Genomic DNA, 8300 nt, shown 5'->3' with positions numbered 1-8300 from the left:
TCTCACACACTTTAATTCCAAACCCTAGAATTTTAAAAGTTAAAATTCAACCCTTAGACTTTATAGTATTATAACTTTATATATATATATATATATATATATATATATATATATATATATGTGTGTGTGTGTGTGTGTGTATAAGATCAAGTCAGTCTTACCATTAGTAGGTCTCATTGACGAAGTCGGTCTATCAGGGGGTATAAGGTTGTTGACTATAAAATGGCAACTTAATGGGTGTCCACTCTCACCCACCGCTTCCTTCACTGGTGGAGGGTCGTTAGGCGAACTGGTAGGACAAGGACTATAATTCTCATTATAAGTATAATGATAAATATAAAGTAAGTAAACCTTTTATAAAATCCCAATCTTAATTACTTTAGGAAAATGTGAATTCAGTGCTAACCCATGAAATTAGACTTTGTACTTTGCTTAAGTCGTTAGTGGAGTGTGTGTGGTTAACCAGCACACTAACCTGGATTTAACAAGGTAGGAAAAGGGTAGGTTAATGTTTATCATAGGATCGGTATGGCGCGTGTGGTTAACTGGCACATCAATTAAGTGATAAATATTAAGGGTACCAAGTATATTTGCATGGTTATTCACAACTTGTTTTGTGATCCTCGGCAATCTAGTTACAAAACTTGAGAGGGCACAATCGGGATTGAAACATGCCATTGAAAAGTTCAATGAATCTTAAATGATCTAGGAGTTTCAAATCCAATTTTAACCTAATAAATTATTTTGTTTTTCATGGTGGAAATTGGTTAATCGTCATTCGCCTACTTTCAAATATTTTATAGCTTAGATTACGACATCCCTCTTCCAAGTTATAAAATATTGTGTTGGGTCCTAGCCTTAATATTTCATATTGGGTGTTATATTAAGGACTTAAATCAACTAACTTCATTTTCTCCCATTGTGGATATCTGGTTTAGATGACTATGATCTTCCCAAATCTCATGGAAATTATACTTCTCTTCCTCCACCTTCTCCAATTATTCTCCCTAACCTACAAGTTCAAGGTCACTCAAGCCCTATTGGAAAGCAAGGTCTATGTGTGCTCACATCTTAGAGAGGAAGTCACATATTGACAAGCCAGGAGAGTTGGGTGTCAAAGTCTTGAGGAAGTTGGATGTTGACTAATCACTTCCTAAGTCACATAGAGAGTTTTTTAAGTACTACTATGTAACAGATTATAGCATGACCCTTAATGATCTTATTAATTTGCTTGGTGCTGCTGAATCATCAATGATTTGGAGCACTGGTAAAGAAAATTTGATAAGAAGATCAACTTCCCAAACTACCATGGACATTGACAATGGTAACATTGGATATCCAGAAAAGCTTTCTCTTCCTAATGGAAAGGGATCGACCATAGTCAACTCGGTTGACCTAATGGTAAAGAGAAAGGCTAAGTCTGAGATAGTCCCGTGTACCATTCCCAAAGGTTACATATGTTTCTATTTCCAACGGAAGGGGCATTGGTTGCAAATTTTCCCTAAATACCAGAAAGATCTGAAAGAAGGTCAAGTCAAAAAGTTTGACTCTGCTTCAGGTAAGTCTACTATCTAACTCTCTTAAGTTCCTATTTGAATATTCTTAATACATTTTGATGTATGGCAGGATCTAGAAAAAGGGAAGGAAACTTAAAGGAAGAGTATGTTGAATCTGATCGCGAAGATGGATTTCAATCGCACGGTTCGAAGATCGGATTCTTGAGCTACTACTTAGGAGTTATGATATTTTGCTAGAAAATATGTAATAGCATAATTTTCATTTAAATTTGCATTGTAAGGAAAAAAAAATTCCGCATTTTATAAATAAATAATATTTTGTTTTATTTTATTATATCTCCTTGCAATGATACTTATGAAAAATTGATGTTTGTATGTTTTTAGCAGTAATGGAAATATGAATTTGATTCTCTCATTTGTGGTAGTGTCTAAATTTAACAAATAAGGAAATATTCTCATCACCTAAGTTTCAATTGGACCGAAACTTGAATCATGCAAGTTGTATGATAAATAAGAATTTTTCATCTTTCGAAAATTAAGACTAATTCCTTGTTCACATGTATATCTGAGTCAAGTGAAGGATTAAGGGATCGAGTACAAATTCTTGTGCACTGGTCAAGTACACCACCAAATATTGTTAAGACTATTCATCATGATTTACTAATGTTTAGTAATTATGGTTATACTTACAAGTTTAAGTATAATTCTGAAACATTGGAAAAGTTTCGATGTATAGCAGAACCAATGGGAAGAATCAAATAGGCAGATAGATAAAAGTTTCTCAAATCTGAAAATATGGAAGAGTACTTAAGTACCATGTTTTTTGATCATCTTAATGATCAAGAAACCATATCACAATTGGTCCTCTAAGGACATCTTAGTGCATTCCTATGGCTAAGAAGAGGAATCGTGAATTGTTGAAATGGTTAAATCAAGAAGATGAGTCATACTTCGTTCCAAAACAAGTCTTAGAGTCATACTCCAAGATTGTAATTTTAGTGACAAATCTTAAAGAAGGTTTACTAACACTTATCAAATATAAGAGTAAAATGTGTCCTACACCTGTACATTTGAAATTGGTAAGTTGTGATGTTTTGGATAAAATAGAGACCAGCTTAGGCCAATTATGTGAAGTGTTTGTCTTGATAAGAATCCACACTATCTCTTGAATATTTGTTTGTCAAAGAATGGGTCTTGGCAACAGAGTCTTATATGTCAAGAGGACAGTGGGAGTCTAAAAGATCCTAAAATAATTTCAAGATCTAATCATGAATAAAACATGTAGTTTCTCACTAGCTCACGACTTGATGTTTGTAACCTATCGTGTTGAAATATTCCTATTTATGTGCCCATTCCAGTTAAATTTGGCTTTGCATATAAGTTCTGAGAGTTCTCAATTGGTTGCATAACAACTTGGAAGTAGTGGCAGGCCCTTGTGCTTCTAGGTGGCAAGAAGTTAAAACTGCACAAGTTCAGTCCATATGAGTTTGGATTTGTCATTAACCGTGTCTTGTGATTATGGTCTTGACAAATTCACATGGATAGGAACACAAACACAGTAAAATATAAGTGTCATAAGGTTTCTCTCCGATTAATGAAAATGATGGTGAGGAAATGCTTTCACTAAGTGATTTTAAGTAGATAACAATTGTGATATTTTCATTCTTAAGGTCGTTACTGGAGCATGTGTGGTTAACCGACATACTAACATGGACTTGTGAGGAATGGAAAAGGTCTAAACAATTGAGACTATGATTACGATATCCGTTTTCATAGTTCTGAAATTATTTAGACACACATGTGTGCTATCTAAGGAAAGGTGTATACTTTCGATAAAGTTTTATCAAAGCATCTTGTATTAGTAATCTCAAATTTGGTAAGAAAGTCAATAATGTATTGATTTCTAAAAGTCCAGCTGATTTCTGAGTACATGTCAAAGTTAGTGGGAACAAAATTTTTATGCTGATAATTCTCATGTTAGTGGGAGCAAGATAATTATGATAAGTGTTGGAAGTTAGCAATGGTAATTATAGAAAATAAAATGTTGCAATTGGGAAAAGCTGTTTTGCTATAATTAAGGGAGAGGGAAATATACTTCATTTCCCTCTCCCTTGATTATGGCAAAAGAACTTTTCCAAATTACAATCTTAGAGTAGGAAATATACTTCATTTCAATTCTAAAAATCTTCGACTAAGATTTTAATCATATTTAGTCAAGGATATATATATATATATATATATATATATATATATATATATATATATATATATATATATATATATATATATATCGTAATGGTTCAACATAAGGAAATTCTATATATGGGAACATTATTTGCATTCTAAATTTGATTATGATTACGGCATCCCTTTTCAAAATTGAAATTATGAGAACACGGCAAATAGAAATAGAATTTTTATAGCAAAAGACTGGTCTAGTATCATGTCTTTATGTGAGATATCATGAATCGTGTCCCATATGCTTCGAATACAGGATTGATTTCATGTGTTATATTATTCATTTGTTCTAAATTCTTCCAAATGCCTATGGCATTAACAAGGAAAATGTACTAGAACTTGATATGACTAAAGTGATTAAGCAATTTTCGAGGACAATCTAAGTTTTACCTAATATTGGTTGCTCAGGGACAGTTGGAAGTATATTGTTAATTTTGGAAGGAGCATATTGACATATTCTGAAAGGAGGTAACTCTTGTTCAGAAGTGATAGTCAAAATGGGAATATGGAAATGTCTCCATAGGTGGAAGTTATTCAATATGTGTAAGATTAGAAAACTTAATGCAAGAAGGATATTGTTCAAAGCAATGGACTTTGAAATTGAGACTTCGGTTCCATGGTGTTGATATCCATTGGAATACTATGTAATGTCTATTGACAAGTCTTTACCACTTTGTGCATAATCATTACAGAGGATCAGTGCATATAAGTTTAAAATCTAACAGATTTTGGTAAATAGCGGAATTTGGAATTCTTGCATTTGTGGTAAGGATTTGGGATTGTGAAATGAGAATCATTGGAATTATGTTCAATTGATCTATTTCACAAAGTAAAGATCATAGAAAAACTTAGTGTGCATACTTGGTGTATGTCATAACTAATGTTTTGACAAACATATTGTGCATACTTGGTGTATGGCATGACTAGTGTTTGGATAAACATAGTGTGGATGCTTAGAGCATGGCATGAATAGTGTTTTGATTCAAGTATAAAGTTTAATAATGTAAACAGTATACAATGAATAATGTGTAATCAATATGGTGATAAATAAAAGGTGTTCTATTTATATTCATAAGTTCTAAGACCATATTGGATCTGATTATTCTTGTGTTTCACTTTGCATGCTTTGACTTCCAGAACAACTAGATCATTCTTCCTGAATGACTAAGTTATTCAAACCATCCATAGTCGGTCATATGTTGGAAGTAGATATGAATCAAGACTATCATGAATTTGGCTTGTAGATGTCTAAGATGTTAGACATATCAAGAGTTGCTACAACACTCATGAGCGCTCATAAGTTATGATTATTGGATTCAACCCACACTCATTTGAATCACTTCATGGATTTTATCACGAGTGATCATGAGACGATGATATCTTATATTCTTCAAACCTAGACATATGATTTGTTGACTATGAGTTAGTCATACATTGATTGCACGAAAACACTTTGGTAACTCGATGTTATAAAACATGCCGTTGTGTATGACTCAAAAAATAGTAGAACAAGAAGATGAGTTGAATTTTATCCATTCCTTTTACCATTGGAGGGATAAAAGCAATATCTTTGGGCTCCTCGATGATTTAATGATGACAACCCTAAGTGCTTGGCCAAGCCTGGAGTAATGTGATTTGTTCAATTAGTTGGTCGTCATAAATCATAAATTGGGAAACAAAAAATGGACACAAAGAATGATTATAATCCATGTCTCGGTCCATATGATATCTAGAATGGAGGAATATATGATCCCTTATCTAATGGACAAGTCATTGACTATGTCAGAGTTCGACAACGGCTTTAAGAGCTATGATTGCTAGTCGGGTTTTCGAGTCACACGCAATAATAATTTTACACTTATCCAAGTTGGAGACTATTGGATTACTGTCTAAGTCCATAACTATATATGGTATGTACTTGAACCGGCTTGGCATGGTCCATTTGGGTTGCATTTCACCGGAACAATTTATATGGATAGTCTTTTGAGAATAGTATGTTTATAATTTATATTAATATATTATAAGTTCTAATATATTGATATGGAATCATATTATTTAATTAGTATTTATCAAGAATTAATTTAGAATTAGTTTAGTGATCAAAAGGAACTAATTAATTATGGACTCTTATATATAGCATGGGCCAAGTTCATTTAGGTTGGGCTAAGCTTGCATGGATAGTACATGGAGTTTTTAACCCATGGATCCTATGGGAATGAAAGGTCATGGGAGGTAGGGTTTACATGGATGAAACCCTAATCCTTCATACTATATAAAGAGGTCCTTGGCACATGAAATGGCGCTAGTGTGTGAGGATACACGAGTTCGTTGATTTCTAGAGTGCATTCTATTCTCTAAAGTTTTCCAAGGTGTTTTTGGTGATTTTTGATTCCACTTGAGGCTTCCACACTATTGGGGATAAGCTATTAAAGTTCATGACTTCAAGCCACATCAAAAGGTATGCTATCTAGCTAGGCTTTTGTAGTATAGGTTCTTTATATTATGCTAGTTAGGATAAAACTTTGGAATATTGAATATTTGCATGTATAATAGAGAAAACACGGATCCAAGGTTTATAGGATTGCATGTACACCATAGGAGTGTTAAAATGCTCAAAACCCATCAGAGTTGGCCAAGGAGTTTACGACAACTGACACTAGGAACTCGATGAGTCGCTCAAGTGACTCAGCGAGTTACTGAGTTATGCAAGGCACTCGCCGAGTGGCTGGTTGTACTCAACGAGTTAAGGACCACATGGACTGTTGTCAGACCCCGAAACCGATGGCGGAAACGTTCCGGGCGGAGGACGTCATGTGTAGTATCACAATCAATGTACATAGCAAGCATAGTAAACACAACCATTACATTACATAGGAATATTTACATTCGTTTGAAAGCAAAGTAATACATGTTTATATATACATTAGTATGAACAAAAGTAAAGATGAGACTTCTATGTGCCCCGTCTTCTCCAAAAGAACGCGGGATACATGTCTAACGAGAATCTGAGAATACAAGCAGTTTTAAAAATATCAGCATAAAGCTGGTGAGTTCATAAGCAGTTTTTTTTCTGGTAAAAGAATAAGTTTCATTTGGTTTTATGAAAAGTTGTTTCCCAAGAAAATCCCATATTTTCTTATAAAAGAATTTTAGTTATCCATTTGTTAAAAAGCCTGTATATGAAAAGTTAAGTTATCCCAGGAAAAACCCTTATTTTCCTTAAAAGTTGGTGGTTGGTTATCGATCCGGAATGAAGTGTAAAAGTATCTACCATACTTGTATCGTTAAGTGAAGTTTCCCTGAAAGCTTGGTTATCCTTGAAAAGTACGTTAGTTTTAACCCATATCACCATTTTCAGATCAATTGCAGATCAATGACCCTAGTAAGTGCAAGAACCAAACAAGAAACAATGGAGAAAAATAGAGTAATTTCTTCACAACTTTACCTTCAACCTTCACACTTTTAGCTCTTCAAAGTGCTTCAACTTCATTTAACAAATCAAACTCCAAACCTTTCTTCTTCAACTCCTATACACACTTCCCCAATAACTTCCCATCTTCTTTCTCCCTTTCCAGTAATTTTTAATTTCTCCGGATATGATTTTGTGTTTGTCTTGGAACGAACGACCCATATTAATGCCAGAGAACAAAGGAGAGAACATAGAGAATGGATCCATGATCGGTTGCAGGATCCAAATAAAGACCAGGATGAGCTGCTGAAGAGAAACATTAATGAAATCGAGTGAAATGGGAAGATGAAACAGTAGATGTGAGTGATTTCCTTTCGAAAAACATTGATCTAGGTTTCTTTTAGAGCGATTCAATTTAGGATCGGTTCTTCTTCTTGTAGCCATTTAATAAATGGGTTCATTGAAAATGCTATAGGTAAAATGTGTTTGTGTATCATAGGTACCAGGAAATCACCACCAACTCACTTTTGAGTGTTCTTAAACCAATCAAAAAGGCCTGAAACTCATCGAAAATTGGTATCTTTGGCAAAAAGTGGTGGAAGCGATGAGAGAGCGACCGAGAACTCAATTTGGTTTTTTGGTTAACATAAGAATATATAAAACAAGAGAGAGAGAGAGAGAGAGAGGTGGACCCTCTCATTTTTTAATTATTAAACTTAAAAACATGAATTTAAAAATAGGAAATAAATACCCAAAGACATTAAAGTCATTTGAGTTTACTGAGGGGCCAAATGCGCAATGAAAATAGCTCATAAGGACCACGAAGCCAAACAAATCGTGATTTGTACTAAACCTCTAAAAAATGCATACCACGGGGACCATTTTTACAGTTTTGTCTAAGTAGAAACTAGGATTACAATGTAAGACATGCATAAATATTGATTAGTTTCGTGAACATATTTTAGCTCTAAGCTTTTTAGATAGTGAGAAAGGGAGATTCCCTAGGTTTGTTTGGTATTCTTGTTACATCATTCAATATTTCTATATTCTACGCCATTTCAATCTAGTTACATCATCTTCTTCTTCCATACTTATTTCTGTTTCCTTTAATTTCATTATCTAGTGATGTTAGTTCT

At 33.8% G+C, this 8300-nt stretch overlaps 1 pseudogene; it reads right to left on the bottom strand.

The window, feature by feature from the left end:
• Nucleotides 1–7109: 7109 nt before the first annotated feature.
• Nucleotides 7110–7625, bottom strand: LOC145035385 (uncharacterized; annotated as a pseudogene).
• Nucleotides 7626–8300: the final 675 nt, after the last annotated feature.

The sequence above is a fragment of the Lactuca saligna genome, chromosome 3 (genome assembly GCF_052625555.1).
Source record: "Lactuca saligna cultivar CGN05327 chromosome 3, ASM5262555v1, whole genome shotgun sequence".
NCBI classification, from domain to species: domain Eukaryota; kingdom Viridiplantae; phylum Streptophyta; class Magnoliopsida; order Asterales; family Asteraceae; genus Lactuca; species Lactuca saligna.
The sequence above is the reverse complement of the archived record's forward strand: the minus strand, read 5'-3'. Positions and strand labels throughout refer to the sequence as shown.